This window comes from Tenebrio molitor, chromosome 1 (genome assembly GCF_963966145.1).
Source record: "Tenebrio molitor chromosome 1, icTenMoli1.1, whole genome shotgun sequence".
Classification (NCBI taxonomy): domain Eukaryota; kingdom Metazoa; phylum Arthropoda; class Insecta; order Coleoptera; family Tenebrionidae; genus Tenebrio; species Tenebrio molitor.
Genome location: NC_091046.1, coordinates 27,581,173 through 27,599,693, shown reverse-complemented (window position 1 = coordinate 27,599,693; position 18,521 = coordinate 27,581,173). Strand labels below are relative to the sequence as shown.

The 18,521-nt window shown below is 34.2% G+C and overlaps 1 long non-coding RNA gene across 1 annotated transcript; it reads left to right on the top strand.

Moving 5' to 3' along the window:
- Positions 1-17,480: 17,480 nt before the first annotated feature.
- Positions 17,481-18,521, top strand: LOC138132176 (uncharacterized). The gene is made up of 3 exons (XR_011160010.1): positions 17,481-17,511; positions 17,564-17,696; positions 17,750-18,521. It is a non-coding gene; the product is annotated as an uncharacterized lncRNA (long non-coding RNA).

Below are 18,521 nucleotides of genomic sequence, written 5' to 3'. Positions count from 1 at the left end.
CCGAACCTACGCGTGAGATTCACGTACACACATGGAAGTTGTGTGCCTCTTCCCCTCCGAACATACGCGTGAGATTCACGTACACACATGGAAGTTGTGTGCCTCGTCCCCTCCGAACCTACGCGTGAGATTCACGTCCACACATGGAAGTTGTGTGTCCCGTCATCTCCCTTCCGACCGGCATGCGGATGTAGAAATAGGGCGTGGAGGTGTCGCATGCGTTAGAGGTTGTAGTAATGTTCACACATGTACTCTGTAGTTGTTGTATCTCCATTTAAACGGCTCGTGACGAAATCGCGCGTCCCCGTATCTCAACTGTACCGAAATGAAATATTTTATTATAATTCGTGTTTAAGAAAAATTTGTTATGAAGTTTGAAAAGATTCCGCCTTTGGGATACTGTTTATGGGGGTTTTATCGGTCCCGTTTTGCAATAACCGCGTTTTATAATTTGTTTATTTTTGTGTTTTGTCGGGAAAAATTCGTTCATTCACCTTAATTCAAAAATCCACTTTGTCGGTTCGTTTGGCGTATGCGAGTGCAACGTGAGATTTGGCATTGTGTCTAATTTCTTGTTTGTCTTTATTTCTTTAAAAATTCACCGTTTGCTATTTCGATTTTGGTAAATTATGTATTTTGTGTTGCATCGTTTAATGCTGTTTATTCGTGTATACCTTATATTTTGTTTTGTTGCCATCTTGCGTTGCTCGCTTCAAAAATTCAAAGTCATTGCGGATCAAATAATTAAATGAAATAAAAGTTTGGCGTCCCTCACATGTGTGTTTTATTTGCGGCACTCTTCCAACTGGAACCCTCATCGTTTGCATTCCGAACCTTTTCTTTTTTTTTCCGCCAAAAGAAAGACACAACGTAGGGCTCCTCCGATTCGATGACGATCACGACCACATTTGTTACCGTTTGCGCAGGTTCAAATATTTGGCGGAAAAAGTAATGTCTTCAAATCATTACAACATTATGCCGTTTTCTATGCAGGCTGTTTATCCCAACTGGAATTTCATCTTCCAGCACGACAACTGAGCAGTTCATACAGCGCGCAGGGTGCTAGAAAGATGCGAGAACCATAACATAAATGGCCTGGACTGGCCTAGTTGCAGCGCAAATCTCAACTCTTATGTAGGGACTTTTGGTTAATTTTTTTACGACGAGCAGAAGTGCTTTTTCACAATAGGGATGAGCTCTTGGCTGCCATCACTGAAGCTTGGCATTCATTACCTCAAGTTCACCATGTTAATCTGTGCCTACCAATGCCTTTCCAGAACGTCGTTTTTGATTTGTTACATTCAAATGAATCCACCGACGTTGAATAGCCGAAAACGTCCTCGTGGCCGCCACCCACGACGATGACGACGAGATCCACTTTACATTACCTGATGGATCTGATTGATTCGAATGATGATAATATTGAAAACGACCTGAATAATTTGCTTGAGGAAGATAGGGTTGTAGAGGAAGTTGAAGATAATAATGGAGGTGACACTGAAGATTTGGTTATTTACACCAGAAATTTTACAAGATATTGTGTTCGAGGAGACAACTTTAAGTATATCGGGTGTGTCAAAAAGGTCGGATAAACTTTTAAGCAAAGGGGGGGGGGGGTGTATTTCAGAGATCACTAATTTGAAGGAATTTTTTTTTGTGGAAACATCGTGTAGCCAGTACTTCTTTAAAAAGTAATGACCAAAGCGGCAACATTGCGCTATGTTACCTCAATAGCGATAGTCGAAATTAGCATCAAGTTCAAATGTTTCCTTGGAAACCAGAAATTTACAACAATGAAAAAGAAACCATAGAATGTTGTGACAATGTTGTCATATGCTACTGCACATTTAAAGCACTTTTATCCACGACTATTGTATAATGTACCCCTTATACGTCTGTTTGCTCGACCTTAATAATACCCATTAATCACGGCAGTGATTAATGAGTCATTAATCACTGCTGTCAGAAGCTTCCTTGATTTAGCTATAATATTATATTGTTTTGCTACAAATAACTATTGGTTTTTAAAATTTTATCGTGTAAACCATTAAATATTTTCAATTCAGTTCTGTACATATAAAAAAAAATTAAAAAAAAAATTTGTTCTTGACCAGATTCGAAACCGGGACTCGCGGTTGGAAGGCAATCAGCATCTACACAGAGCCATCACCAACTTCGAATGTGTGTGTCGTATATCTGTTTCTTAACATACCATGTTTTTCGAAACATTTTATAAATCGAACTAGCTTTTGAAACAAAACAAATTTGACCCAAACCTGTCAACATTATTGTTTTTGGTTCGACACTGTCAGAATTTGAGAATTTTCTTCTATGTGAACGGATTTTGATAAATGTCACAACTTGTCAAAACGAAACGTCAAGCTAATTTTAAAGATTTTAAACGATTTGGAGCTTTTAAGGGTCTCGTCGAACCAAAAAAAGTTGTATTCAACTCGTTCGTGTGTAAATTGGGCCTTTTTTGGAACTCGTGGGCCTTTAAAACGCTCGTTTCACTCGCGTTTTAAAATGGCCCACACGTACCAAAAAAGGCCCAATTTACACACAAACTCGTCAAATAAACTACTATCGTGTGCGTAGATTTCTCAATGTTTTGATATTTTGTGTTAAATTGTGTTAAAAAAACAAACTAAAAATGGATATAGAAAATGAAAATGACTTTTCTTTAACACCACCAGAAATCAGAGAAGCTGCTGAAGTTGCCTCATTAAATTTATTGCCGGAAAAGTCAAGGAAAGTATATAATATGGCCTATGAATCTTTTTTGAACTGGCAAAAGGAAAAGAAAACCACTTGATTTTCTGAATCAACTTTGTTGGTATACTTCACTGAATTATCCACAAAATATAAATCTTCAACGCTATGGACCTAAATATTATTCAATGCTTAGAAGTACGATCACCTTACATCAAGATATAAATTTAGAAAATTATAAAAAATTACGAGCATTATTAAAACGAAAATCAGAAGGTTTTCAGCCTAAAAAAGCGAAAACTTTTTCTAGCGGAGATATCAATAACTTTTTAACTAAAGCATCTGATGATAAATACCTAGCAACAAAGGTAAGATATTAAGTAAATCTTTCACATAGTTATTTCATTACATTCTGTAATTTAAGGTTGCTTTAATAATGGGAGTAATGGGTGCATGCAGAAGTAATGAGTTGTATGAAATGAAAATAACCCATTTACAAGATCTTGGATCAGTTTTTTTGGTTAATACCAAGACAAAAATTTGCCGAAACCTTAGGGTTACGGATAACTTTTACAAAATATGCAAGACATATATAAGTCTTCGACCAAGTCATGTAACCAGTGACACATTCTTTTTAAATTACCAAAATGGTAAATGTACAACTCAGTGAATTGGGATAAACAAATTTACAAAAATGGGGAAGGATATCGCTGCTTTCCTCAAATTACCGAATCCAGAACAATATTCTGGGCACAGTTTCCGCAGATCTTCTGCAACAATACTGGTTGACGCAGGCGGGGATATTACTGCTCTCAAAAGACACGGTGGATGGAAGTCCACCGCTGTAGCAGAAGGCTACATAGACGAATCCGTCAAAAATAAAACCGATACGGCCAACAAAATATCATCTTCAATTCAACCAAAAGTAAACCAAACGAATCAATGTACATATAATTCAAATGTTTCGACAAATCACCAAAACATTAGTTTTGATGTTAATTCTATCCCTGCGATTAACTTGACCAATTGTTCACATATTACAATTAATAATAACTATAAATAAAAAGCATCATCTTGTAAGATTAGATACGTGATACATAGATTTTTGTGTTAATTATTATGAGATATTATACGATTATTATAATTTTCGATAACTACGTACTGTGTATAAATGAACAATAATGTATTGTATGAAATATTTGTTAGAATAAAATAATAGTGTTTCTAAAAATATGTATGTAATGTAACAAAATTTTCCAACAAAAAACCTTCAACAAAAATATTTAGTAGTCGTGGATAATAGTAGTTTATTTAACGAGTTCGCGTGTAATTTGGGCTTTTTTTGGCATGAGTGGACCAGTTTAAAACTCGAGTGAAACGAGAGTTTTAAAGGTCCACGAGGAGAAAATTTTCAAATTCTGACAGTGTCGAACAAAAAAGTATAGTATACTACTATCCATTATCTTTAACTTGATTAAAATCAAACTATTCTTTTAGATAGAATACAAAAATTCCATAAAATACTTTTATGACAATGTAAACCATACAACTAATACCATACTTAAGTGATCTAACAAAGGAATTTTTAGTTTCAAGTCTTTTTTCTGTAACTGTTAAAGAGGCCATATACCATTAAAAAAAGATAGGACCAATTTTTTTATTATTTTTTCGGAATCTATGAATAATACTTAATATGTGCTAAAAAGTTTATCCGACCTTTTTGACACCCGATATACTACTCAAAATAATCAAAATCGAGGATTGACTGTGGAAGAGTAATATGTGTTTCGAGTCAATCTCATTATGTCATATAATAAAATATCCCCGTGTACGTCTCTAATGGTGCAGTGATGAGGGTCTCCAAATGAATCTGATTGCCGATTCTACACTGCCGCTCAAAAAATTGCGGACATTTCATTTTTTTTTAATTTTAAGTACACTTTATGTCAAAAAAATAGCGTACAAGTGCTGGGAGCGATTTTTGTAATATTTTCCTAGACAACATGAATTTCATACGCTACCTTCCTTCTAGTTTAATGATGATTCGGGTTTTTGTCACTTTAATGTAACCATGGAAACAAAGCTAACATTACATGGGGAAATATTAGGTGTACGCTATTTTTTTGAAATCAAGTGTACTCAATTTATTTTTTGCGAAAATTTAAGTCAAGTAATCATTTAACTAATGCCTTAGTAGGGTTTTAAGAAAATGCTAATTATTATATTGTACTCTTTAGGTTTAGGGCAACACCAGCATCAAGTCATTTTCCTACTTTATGCGTATCTAACCCCTCGTTTCCAATCACTTATAATTATAAATCATAATTACGAATTATAATTAACAAAGTTTGGTCCATAGTTGTGAATGACGGTGTGCACAACTAAATTATATGTAATTAGAAAATTACACTTAATAAATTGTGCTTCATTTGTGTTTCACTTATAATTATCAAATTGGCGACAATTAGTTTCAATATCCGTGCCACCTTCGTGGCACCTACTGTAACTATTTACTGGGTATATCTAAGGGCCAATTTCATAATAAAATTAAAGTGTCTTTAAATTTTTAAAGTCCCTTTATGTATAAGAAACAGTTTCATAATCGTAGGCTTTATTTTAATGGCGCGTTAACGTACCTTTAACTTAAAGTGACATTGTAGTGCCTTTAAATAATTTAAAGGAACTTTAAGTAAGCACACTGTGGAGCAGACATGACAGTTCGCCGTCTTGGATGTGCAGTCTGCAGTGTTAAAATTTGTGATTAGTATAAAAAGTATGGACGTAATCAACAATTCATCAAGTTCATCATCATCAGAAGATGAAGAATTTTTGTTTGTCAGAAGAACGAAAGTCTACAGACAAAGGAAAAATTACTTTGAACACTATGATGATCTCGATTTCTTTGACAGATTTCGGATTACAAAAGCAACTGTGATGGCTTTGTTACATCAAATCAAAATTTGCTAATTTCTTCTAGCAATAACAATTCTTCCTCTTTTCTATAATTATTAGAGCGCATTCTCTTGGCACTAGCCATAATTATTGAAAAATATAAATAGAAAAACGCAAAAACCCGCAAAACCGACAATGTGGCTAACAATAACCATACAAAATAGAACCTTACTTTCTCACGTGGTTAACACGAAACAAAGACGCGTAGAAGTGGATACAGTAACAACGGAAGATTCAGGCATACCAACATAATGCTCGACGGTTGTCGGAATCGATAAAGGTTACTTTAGTTAAAAAATGCTGCTATCGTTTTATGAAATGCATTTGACTTTAGTGCTTACTTAAAGTGGACTTTATTTTAAAGTTCACTTTAACAAACAGGCCGTTAACGGCCTGATTATAAAATTGGGCCTAATTGCACCAAACTAACGGCCGTATTCACCAACGCCCGTTAATGTTAACTGTAGGTTAAAATGCTTCGTTACTTTAGTTACCTATTGCTGTAACAATGTTTTCGTATATTTTAACCTACAGTTAACTTTAACTGGCGTTGGTGAATACGGGCCTAAAACTAGTAAAATGTCACAACTAGTGACAGTTGTTTTGCAAATTTCCTCTAGTTTTTCATTGGTCTGTAGTTGTTATTAATTATGATTGTGAACAGCAAAAGTGAAAGTATTTTGTGTAAAGTATAATTTAAAATTATATATAATTTCTTAAGTGATTGGAAACAAAGGGTAAAACTATTCATTTACAAAGTAGCTTTATGTTTGGTAGGTTTTAGACGACAGATTTGACTAATTTGTGTACCATATTATACGGCGAAGTACTGTGCAAGACGCTCCGTGAAACACTCTCAACGTGAACAAACAACTAGTAGTTAGTACAGGAGATTTTACTGAATTAGTCAATGCTTGGTTTGATCTCATGAACACATACAGACCAGAAGTTCCTTTTTTTCCTTCGAAAAGTGGTTAGGGACTACATTTAGAAAATCAATCATTTTCGATCAAATGTATAACACCGTAAAAACCGTGCGCTGCATTGGAAAAAGAAGCCTTAAAATTTTTCAGAAAGGAATTCTTACATCAATGGCATCATTAAAATGTTTACGAAAGGATATGAATGAGAGATACGGTTTATCACACATGTGTTCTTACACATAAGGTAAATCAGGATTCTTTAGATAATTTCTTTTCTCAATTAAGAACCTGCGGTGGACTTGATGATCACCCAACTACACTGAATGCGCTTTACAGAATACGTTTAATCATTCTCGGTATGTTTGAATACCAATCCATGCCAAAAATGAGTTATTGTAATCTTTTATTAATACTTAGGTAAAAATCCTGGTGTTGTCCAGAGCAATGCCAATACTGTAGATGTTGCCCCAGAAGAATATGTAGTGGCAAGGGTTCTGCAAGCTTGTCATGTGAACGTAGAACAACAACCATTAGATGTTGCCGAGTACACGGAAAATAAATCTTTGTCATCGAGTAGTGATTCCTCCACTTTATCAGGAAATGCAAGCCTTGGAAAAATTACCCATTATGGAGAAACTGCGGCTGACGCAATAGAGCACTTGGTGGGATGGGTAGCATATAAGTTTAAATCTACACATCCTAATCTTGGTGTTTTTACTTACGAAAGTAAACAAGAGTGTGGTTATTCTCTATCATCTTGGCTAGAACATCTGTCTTTGGGGGTATTAAAAAGCTAAGCCCGGAATGGTTAGATACAGCAATTTTATTGGATGAGACTTTTAATAAATATCATAAACATGAGGGTACAGATTCTACTAATGTGCCAATATCATTACGCAAGGGAAAAGGGTTGGTTTCGAATTTGGTTACGAAGCTTGGGTGGGAAACTGTCTTCAAACAAAATTACTATGTTTATTAAACAAAGGACCATGATAAGATTGAATTATTTAAATTATATACTAGACCAAAAAAACACAACCAGGAAAAGACGGGTAGAATGTAGTGAAATTGATAACAATAGTCAGAAAAATAAGGAATTAAAAAAGATCATTGCATAATATCGGTTTAATATAATTTTTGTAGAAATAAATATTAATAAACTACAGTCCATTCCATTTAAGTATGCAGTGTAGAATAGCATAGGGACTATTTTCCCGTTGTTGATTGGTCAAAATGAGAGAAAAGTTTACACTAGGCAACGTTCGATTTTTGATACTACTGTCAAATTTTGATATCTGATAGTGTGAAACGTTCTCCATTCGAAGCGACATCTACTGCATTCTTAAATGGAATGGACCATGGCCTCCTTGATCGAAAGACACAAAGTCTCTTATAAGGCCAGCCGCATTAGCTAGATTCAGGCCTTTTTCGTGTTTTTAAGAGGGCAGCACTATAAGGGGTCTGGAGGGTTGCCTATCTTCAATAATATAACCTCAAATACGGTGCGATCAATTAAAAAATAAATCGAGTCGGCATGTTACCTATGGCAACCCATGCTATAGCATAGGCTCCAAAGCAAACTCGATTTATTTTTTTTAAATGATCGCTCGGTAATTGGCAGCGTAAGGTTAGATTGGTAAGAATCTATAAATTTTGGGATTCTGATATGAGAACGATAAAATCATCATAATTTTTTTTTAATTACAATAGATAAGCCAGTTATCAAAAATTATTTAGTAAACAATAATCATGATTATGTAATTCTAAATTAGTTTCTTAATTAATTTAATTTCATAAGTTTCCTTTTTTTGGTAAGAATGTTTGTCTTTTTAAAAAATTGTGTCTTCGAATTACAATAATTACTTAGTACCGGAGAGACTAATTTACCTATTATTATACTGCAAACAGTGTAATTATGAATTTTGGGGTTTATATAAAGGTATGAAATTAAAATTTTGTTCAAAATATAATCGACTTTTTTATGTGGAAGATATGGCAAGATTTCTTGTATAATTTGGACCAAAAATTCTACTAATTTTATAAATCGTTCGTTTGGATAATTTAAATTTCCTCTATCTTGATTGTAAATTAATTCTAACAAGGGACTTTTCTTGTTAGGTGACGGATCACATAAAGTCGACAAACATATATCACAATTTACACCTTCTTTCAATTTCAAAATTAAATAGCCACATAGGAAAGCTGTGGCTGCTGATCCTATTTCCACATAATTTTTATTAAATGAATATCTAAACGCTTGTAATTTTTCTAACTTTTCAATAACGTTGTCGGGTAATACTACGATAATTTCATTAGGCTGAGCACTTAAATTATGAATTTCTATTAATTTTGCATTGCTAGTGTATTCTAGACCAAATTTTAGATTAGATGTAGTCACACTCTTCATCAATCCATTCTTTAAAATTAGTCGAACTGCATGCTCAGCTGCTCTACAATCTGTGAGGTCATTGCTACCTCCTCGGAGTCTAATATTTGAAAATAAAGCTTCAACTGCATCCGAACTAAAAGATCTTGTCAAAACATAAAAAAAGTTAAGATCGTGGATTAAATATTTCACGCAAAGATATGTGCTTCTTGCTGTGAATATTAGTGCTTCAGCCGTTTCCTTTGTTAAACCTTTCATATTTGCTCCTGCTGAAGTTGTTTGAATATCGTTAATAAATTTTGGAAAATCTTCATTTAACCAAATAAGTCTCGCATCATGAACGTCGGTATATGGGGCCGTGTTCGGATCTCTTTTATGAATATACTGTGTTCTATTGCTCACATCATGAACTTGGAAGTATTTATACATGTTTTCCATACATTTTTGTGGATTGATTAAATTTAGAAGATCTGAACCAGTATGAAAATTTGGATCTTGGTCTGAAAACTACAAAAATATTACTAAACTAATTTTTGAAAATTCACTTTTAACAAACATTAAATAAGGAAGGAATTGCTCCCTTGCCTAGTCTACGCTGTTTTATTTTTGGTACAAAACTATCTGCAGTAAAATGTTGAATTGTTGACTACATATAACTGCAGAGTCCGTTATCTGGTCCATGTCTACGAAATAGAGAAGTAAACTCTACACTTTTAAATTCATAGTACATACCAGTGTTCTCTAGTAAAAAATTTTTCCACAATAAATTTAAATTTGCGTCTGCAGGCATAGCATGAAAGGAAACATTATCATCAGGATTACTTGAATTACACGATTTTATGCAGCACTTTCTTACGTATGGCATTTTGTAAAAATAAATTGACAAATATTTTTGATTTTTCAAAATTAGCCGCCTATCGTAATGTACATGACTGAAGAATAGAGGGAGCTACTATAAGGGATGTCAATGAGAGACATTTAAAAACAGACATTTCTACGATGCGACTGGCCTTATAAGAGACTTTGTCTCTTTTGATCTAGGAGGCCATGGAATGGACTGTAGGTATTATCCGTTTATTAAACTCCCGCACTGTCAAAGTGTTTGTAAGTTGCCGCACTGCCGTTCTGAGACTAGTAATTTTTACTTTAACGTTGGCATAAAAATTTGAAATTTCAAATTTGAAGTTAGGTTTAATAAATATTTGACTTTTTCATTTTGGTTCGCTTTCTTTCATTCAAAATAATACTTAGACCAAATGGCTAAAACAAGAAGAAGATAGGAAACGTAAAAGAATACTGTTAGCGGCCAGAGAGAAGCAGGGTATTATTATTAATTATTGTTTGGAAAGGAGAGAATTAACTCCAGGAATTTTAAATAAAGAGCTGTATAAATTGGCCGCAAAATTTTTTGTGGTCAAATAATATTAACGCTTCTACACAAATTTGGAAACGTTATAATTTATAGGTCAGTGAAACACAGGTACGCGAGATTTTAAAGAAGTTTGAAAACGGGGAGGTTTTAACGGATGCCAATAAGGGTGGAAGAAAAAAGAAAGATAATTTTAATGATTTTTACTACCATTTCTTAAAAAAAGAACTTTCCCGGAAAATATATGGGTTCCAAGAGAAAAATCAGTTTTGCACATTAAATGATTTATTATCGTATGCCAGAACAGAATTAGAATTTTCGAAAAGTCGTTCTACACTTCATAAAATTTTAAAATCAATGGGTTTTCGTTATAAAAAATGCAATGGCAGAAGAATACTTTGTGAACAACCATATGTTAAGGCCCAAAAACTGTCTTTTCTAAAAAAATATATGCAGTATTCAGAAGATGAATCGGTAGTGTTCATTTTTCTTGACGAAACGTGGATCTACCAAAATGATAGTCGGATTCACATGTGGATCCATGAATCTAAGATAAAAGCAAATCCCAAAAAGATACAAAACGAAGGGCTTTCTGGATGGTTGTAGCAAGTCGCATAGATCACAGAGACTATCATAAAACCATGAACGGGGCTGTTTTTAAAGAATGAGTTGAAAAACAATTAATACCTAGTTTGAAAAAAATTCCTGGAAAATGCATAGTCATAATGGACAACGCACCCTATCATTCTGTGAGAAGTGACAAGCGTATCACCTCAACATCTAATAATGAGGATATGAGAGCTTGGTTACAAAATAAGAACATTGAGTTCGACAAGAGTTTCATCAAAAAACAACCGTGGGCACTAATCAAACCTTTAATTGACCAAGGAAAAAAATCCTACGTAGTTGATACTCTATTACATTCTCATGGGTATGATGTATTGCGACTCCCCCCCGTACAACTGCCAGTACAATCCAATTGAATTAGCTTGGGCTTTCACAAAATCATACTACAATAAACATATTAATGAAGAACAGGCTAAATCTCCAAACACAGTTAGGAGAGTATGGGAAGAAGCTCTTTTACACTTTACTCCTGATATGTGGAAAAAAAGTGTAGACCACTGCGAAAAAATTGTAAAGGATGACTGGCGGCAATACATGGGCAATTTTTCTATTAGCAATATTCTTCCAATCATTATATCTCTTGTGGAATCTGACTCTGCAAGTGAATTTGAATGGTCAGATTCTGATTAACTTTAATATTACCTAAAGTCCATTCAATAAACATCTGGACTGTCAAAATCAAAATTGCAGTTGTTAGGTTGGTTAAATCACTAGTTATTTTCATATTGCCCAGTTGTTATTTATGATTTTTTCATTTTTCAAACTATTCATTTGTTTAAATTGACTGTCAAATAAATTGCAAAATTATTTAAGTGTATTTTGTGAAAATGGAAAGTTCAAAACGAACTAGGGTGGTTCTACTAGCGCGAGAGAAGGGGACCATAAGAAATTATTATGAGGAACAAACAAAAAAGTGATAATAACGGGAAGAAATTACAAATTTGTGCCGCTCTAGTATTGTTAACTAAGAACTGATGTTCGTTCTTGTGATTCACAAATTAAAATTTTGGAGAGATAAGTGTTAATCAAGTGTTAAATAATTTTCTTCTGAATAAATGAAACAGATTAGTTTATTTTGGATGATTTTGGTTGTGTTGTTTAAATTGTTACCTGTTTTCAGTTTGTCGCATGTTTATTTATAAACTTTATTAAATTGCTCTAATGCATTTAGTTGCTGCATTTCACTTCAAGCGTTCGAAGCAATAAATGAATCAAAACATTTTTAGTTCAATGTGGTTCAATGATTAAAAATGAAAACATAACCTAAATATATTTTGCAACTAGATTTTGATGTCGGTACACTCTAGCGAAATTTTTTTATATCCAAGTACAGTCAAAACCAGGATTTTATTTAAAATTAAATTTTGACAGTTCAGGAGTTTTTTGAATTTACTATACATCTTATTTTTGTTCATTGTTGGTGTTCAGTTTTGTTTGATGAGTTTGATATTTTATAAATTGTTTCACATAAGTTTTTATTTAAGCGGTGTTATTTAACGCTCGCAAAAATGATAAAAAAGAACGGTAGCTCATAACCATCTATGGCATAACCAAACTTTTCTTGTTAACGTTTTTATAACTAGATTTTGTGTACAGGCAACTGAAAAGGTATGTCACTATAGGTACACTCCAAAAAAAGTCAAAAACTTGATATTGACATTTATAAATAAATAAAAAATAACTAGTGTTAAAAGTTTTTTTTTTCTAGTGTTAAAAATACTTTTAACACGGTAAGTTATAAAGAGCAATTTTTAATTAAATTAGCTTCCACTAAAAACGTCACTTTTAATGTCAGTTGTATAAAATAGTTATTTATGATGTAAGTGTTAAAAGTGAGATTTTATTTTGTAAGTGGGGTAGATTGGGAAACCAGCGCAGCGAGTTGACCAACCCCACGAACAAAATAAAATCACTTTTAACACGTCCATCATACATCTATTTTTTATACAACTGGTTTGCATTCCATTAAAAAACGCAGTCGTATTTTTGATGTTTATTTTAATTTCTGCGGCAAAAATCAGGTAGCTAGTCTTGTATTGACATTTGTTTATTAGAAACGTCAAAAAAGTTTTTAATACGTTTTGTAAAACACTTTCAATTTCACATTATTGCATTCGTAAACATGGAATGCAAAGAAAACGACGTTAACGATGCCGATATCGACGACAGATTTCCCGCAGATATTGAAAAAGCGGCAAATAGAGCCACTTTAACATTTATAAATAAATAAAAAATAACTAGTGTTAAAAGTTTTTTTTTTACTAGTGTAAAAAATACTTTTAACACGGTAAGTTATAAAGAGCAATTTTTAATCAAATTAGCTTCCACTAAAAACGTCACTTTTAATGTCAGTTGTATAATAGTATATTAAAAGACAAGTTTCATAAGACCAGTCTTGAAGCACGAATTCAAGATTAAAAAACGAGTGGCTTAGCCACGAGTTATTTAAAGAATGAGTGCTTCACGGTCTTATGAAACGAGTTTTTTATACTATTTTTTGTAATTTTCCCTTTTTAAGCCGTTTTTAAACAAAAATGTTTACTTTCTTCGATTTAGGGATTTTTGTGGCGGTTGGTAATGTCTTAATTTTTAAAAGGAAAATTTGATCAAGTCTTCAAAGTCGCCTTTTGTTTTATCCAAATTCTGTCACAAAACACGAATATGGAAGATAATCTTTCATGTACGCCCGCTGAAATACGTGAAATTGCCAAAAATACAGTCGCGAATTTGTGCCCTGATAAATTCTGATAAATAATTCTTTGCACATTTTGTAATTTAAACTGACACATATGACGGATCAAGCTTTGCCAACCTAAAAATTTTCGTAAAATGTTCCGTGAAATAATGGCTATAAGGACATCCCAGATGATGACGTCGCGTTCGTTAATATGTCTATTAGAGAATCAAAATGGAGGCAAATTACAAAAAAAATATTTTTTTCACTACTAGTAATAAAGTCTAGCGTTATCGATTGTCATAGAACACTGAGAAGTTTCGTTTTTCTACGTTGGCCCAGTGACAGGTAAATAATTTTTCATTATTAACCACTGGTGAATAATGGAACAACCGTCACCTAGGAACGAAAGATTGTCGTCTATTTCATTGGTTAACGTAGACGATTTTCATACCAACTGTCAAGAAGTGACAACTCGGACCCGTCGCATCCGACAAAATAATTTGATTAATAACACTGGTTTACACGGTTTATATACCTTAGCTGAAAATTGTAATTTCTTGTAGATTTTGGGGCACTGAGTTTAGAAAAATTATTCAAAAAATTCTATTACGTCAAGTTAAAGAACTATTTAATCATTAGCAATAATAATACAAGAGTAATTCCTAAATCAACAAAATCAAAAATGACCTATTTTACTTTGTTTCTTATAATTTTATGCAGCAGTTTCCCTTAGAACATACCAACAATAATCCCCTAACATATTTTCATCCCAAAAGCCTTTGTGCCGATTTCCAAAAAATTTCACATCGTGATGAAACCGCTCGCCCTGCTCGTCACTCGTGCTACCTAAGTTTTCAGGATAAAAGTCCAAATGCGAGTGAAGGAAATGTATTTTAAGAGACATATTTACACCCATCCACAGTGATCCGATAACCCCTAAAAAGTGGCCAAAAGAGGATATTTTTAACTTCTTTGAAAACATGTCATTTCTACCTTAACTTAATCTACGATAACCAAATCAATTACTTCACCCTAAAATAGTAGTCGGCTTTGACCCGAAACTGATGTGTAGACTGTCAAAATGATCAGTTTGTCAAGTGATTGAATTGATGACTGAGCGCAATCTTTTAGAATTGGTACTTTATTGGTAATAATAATAGTCATATCTTGCAGTGGCGGCTCGTGACCAAATCAGAAGGGAGGGCACACACTTTTCCTCACCACCCAAGAGGTAGAGTGTAAGGCTCGTTTTTTTTAAATGTGGTTTCCCCAATAGGCCTAATCCACAATCAGGGAGCTTTATTAAAAAAAAATCAAAAGGGCACAATAATAGTTATTTATTATACAAGACGATAAAATTTTATTTTATCTTCGAGAGCGGTTTAAGCCTCGAGGCGTAAGCCGAGAGGCTAATACGCTCGAGAAGATAATGGTGAATTTTATCGTCGTGTACAATACAAAATTTTATTCCATCCTCCATTACTTCGATTGAATTACTGAATTATTTTGATTATGACAATTATAAACGTCAAAAAAATTCAACAATCAAAAAAACGTCAAAAACAGAAAAACAACAATGGATGTTAAACATTAGAAACTCAAAGCGGGGGCTGTTGGCATGGGAGTCGGTTACCGAGATAATTTGTTTATCAACAAAGTTAAAAGCAGTTTCGTGAAAGCGTCGTGAAAGTGTTTCATTTTTGAGGAAATAATGGCCCAATCTTTCCTTAATGAAGATGAATTGTATGTTCCTGAAGATATTATTAAAGAAGCCAGATCTGTTATTGAAAATTTATTGCCGCGAAAATCTGTATCGTTGTATGAAAAAGAATACAATATTTTCTGTGCCTGGAGGAAAAGCAGAAACATAAAAGGTGTATCAGAAGAAGTCCTGCTATCGTACTTCGCAGAAAAGGTAAAAAAGTATAAGGCTTGTAGTGACCCAGTTTAAAATTTAAATTTAAATTTCCGGTACCGCCACAACAGCGCGCCAAATGTGAAGGTACTAGCGGCTAGAGTAGGCACTACGAGCGGAAATATAGCGGGGGGTGAAACGGGCCCGCGCGGGTGGTTGACGGGGGTAGGGCACTTTTGTTTAGTTTTTCGAAACGAACACACCTTGCGAAGAGCGATCCAAGTTTCTCAAATTTGTAAGTTAAATCCGAACCAATTACTCTACCGTCCCGAGTAAATATTTTTGTGTCCCCGTGAAGAACCCGGCAGTTTCCTTTTTTATCCACACGGGTAATTATTCATCTCACGTTCGTTGTCCTTTGTTTTTGTTTTTGGGACCAGGACCACGTGGTAAGGGTATGTTGTAGATTTCATTTTGTTACATGCTGTTTCTTTAAGAAGCGCCCATTTGTTAAATTTAAGCGTTATCCCTAAGTTTCTCCCGGGAGGTCCTTTTTTTTGTAATCTTGTAATTTCGGAAATTAGGAGCCGTCGTCCGAACCGCGAGCGTCCATTTTGTTTTCTTTTTTTCTTCACTAACATTTTATTTTAACGGCACTCGACCCGCCATTTTCTTCTTTTTGTTTAACATTACCAACGATTATTGTATTCGTTATTTATGCTGCTGACCGATATTTGTGCCAGTTAAAGCGTTTTTTATTTTATCGTTATTTCACTTCGCGTTTTGTCCCCTTTTATTTGCGCATGGTTTAATGTTGCGTTTTGTTTTGTTTATTTATCATTGTTTAATGTTGCGCTTTGTTTTGCTGAATTTTCTCGTCGTTTAAATGTTACGCTTGTTCGATTGAATTAAACTCGTTTTTTTTTCTTTGTGTTGTTGCTAGATTTCGGAAAGGTTAAAGTAAAATGTTGTAAGTGCGCCCCTATGGGAGCTAGGTGACAATCAGGAAGTCGTGGGGTTTGTTTAGTAAATTTCTGTGGAAGCTACGGTTATTTAAAACCGTTAGCGGAGACGGACCTAGGTCTTCGCATCTGCGGCGGCGGGATGTTTTCGTGAAGCTTCCGTCGAGGTTATAGAGATTTCGGGGTTTTGTCCGGAAACGGTTGGTTGGGGACGGTGGAGCTAAATATTCGCTTATGCTGTTTGGTGATGCTAATCGTACAACCCCGAGACGCTCTGTCACTCTTACTTGGTCGGCGAAATCGTCTGACGTTCATTAATACCCCGAATATCTATAAACGTCGCTTGATTTCAAGATGATTCAGATAATTCTTCTGAGTCCCCTCGTGGCCGAAAGTTTGTTACCTCCAGCTCTAAGCTCCCGAAGGCGTACCTTGACCGCGTAGTTCCGAGTTAAACATTGTTTTTGTAATTAATCGAATTGTAAAATATGAGTAATACCTGGGATACGGTTTTTGAAGAGGGTTTTTCATCCGTCCCTGTCTGTAATAACTGCCTTATAATTTGTTTACTTGTTTTGCAAGCTTTAAACTGTCATTTTGTCTGTCATGTGCCCGTTTTTCTGTTATTTTAAATATTGTTGCATTCATCTTGTCGTTAATCTTTGTGATGTACTCAACTAGTTTATTTCTTGTACTTCGTTAAACTTAATTTCTGTCCTTTGTATTCGTTTCAATTTCTTTTTCATCAAAGTTATTACAGGCATTTTAATAAAAGGTATTTTGCGTCCCTCACATGTGTGTTTTATTTGCGGCACTCTTCCAACTGGAACCCTCACCGTTTGCATTCCGAACCTTTTCCGCCAAAAGAAAATCACAACGTAGGGCTCCTCCGATTCGATGACGATCACGACCACATTTGTTACCGTTTTGCGCAGGTTCAAATATTTGGCGGAAAAGTAATGTATTCAAATCATTACAGGCTTCAACATTGTGGAGTTGTTATTCAAAGTTGAAGAGTACTGATCAAGGAACAAGTAGACATATCAAAGTAAGAAGAATGATTATTTTGAATATTATAATTAAAACGTTTATTTTTTTAGATTTTTAAGTCTGAAGACTTTCCTTAAGCGAGAATACTCAACCTACACACCGATTAAATCAAATGTGTTAGAGAGGGAACATTTTAACAAATTTTTGGAGGATGCACCTGATAAGATTTACTTGTTGATAAAGGTAAGTGTTTTTATTATGGTAGTTTCACTCAATATTAAGTAAATTATCTAAAGGTTGCCTTGGTCACGGGAATCGGCGGAGGATGCAGAATGGATGAATTACACAAAATGAAAATTGACGATATCGAAGATCGAGATAATATTCTGATAATACAAGTTCCCGAAACAAAAACGAATAAGAAGCGTATGTTTACTATTGTGGATAATACGAAAATAGGAGTTAGCAAGTTGGCTTTATACAAAAAATATAGTGATTTAAGACCTGCAAATACACCAACCAAGAGTTTCTTTTTGGGTTATCGCAATGAAAAATGTACAAAGCAAGTGGTGGGAATTAACACATTTTACAAGATGCCCCGAATGATAGCGGAATTTTTAAAGCTGCCATTACCTGAATCTTACACTGGTCATTGCTTTAGGAGATCAAGTGCTACTCTTTTGGCGAACACTGGAGCTAACACGCTCATGATGAAGAGACATGGTGGCTGGAAATCGAATTCGGTTGTAGAAGGCTACATTGATGAATCAGTTGAAAATAAGAAGGAAATTTGTAACAGAATTTTGATGGGAACAAGCAGCACAAAGAATTGTCAAGGATTTTCAAACGAATTACCTGGTTGCAGTGGCGCTAACCTCATCAAAAGTGAGGATGTCGTTAACTTCATCAAAAGCAAAGATGTCGCTAACGAGAATACTGTCAAATGTGGTGGAAAAGTGTTTAAAAAGTGCACATTTAATTTTTATTAACAATGTTATTTCCGGTTATTTCAATTCAGACGTTTGTAATTTTGATTAAAAAAGAATAAAGAAACTTGTGAAAATGTAA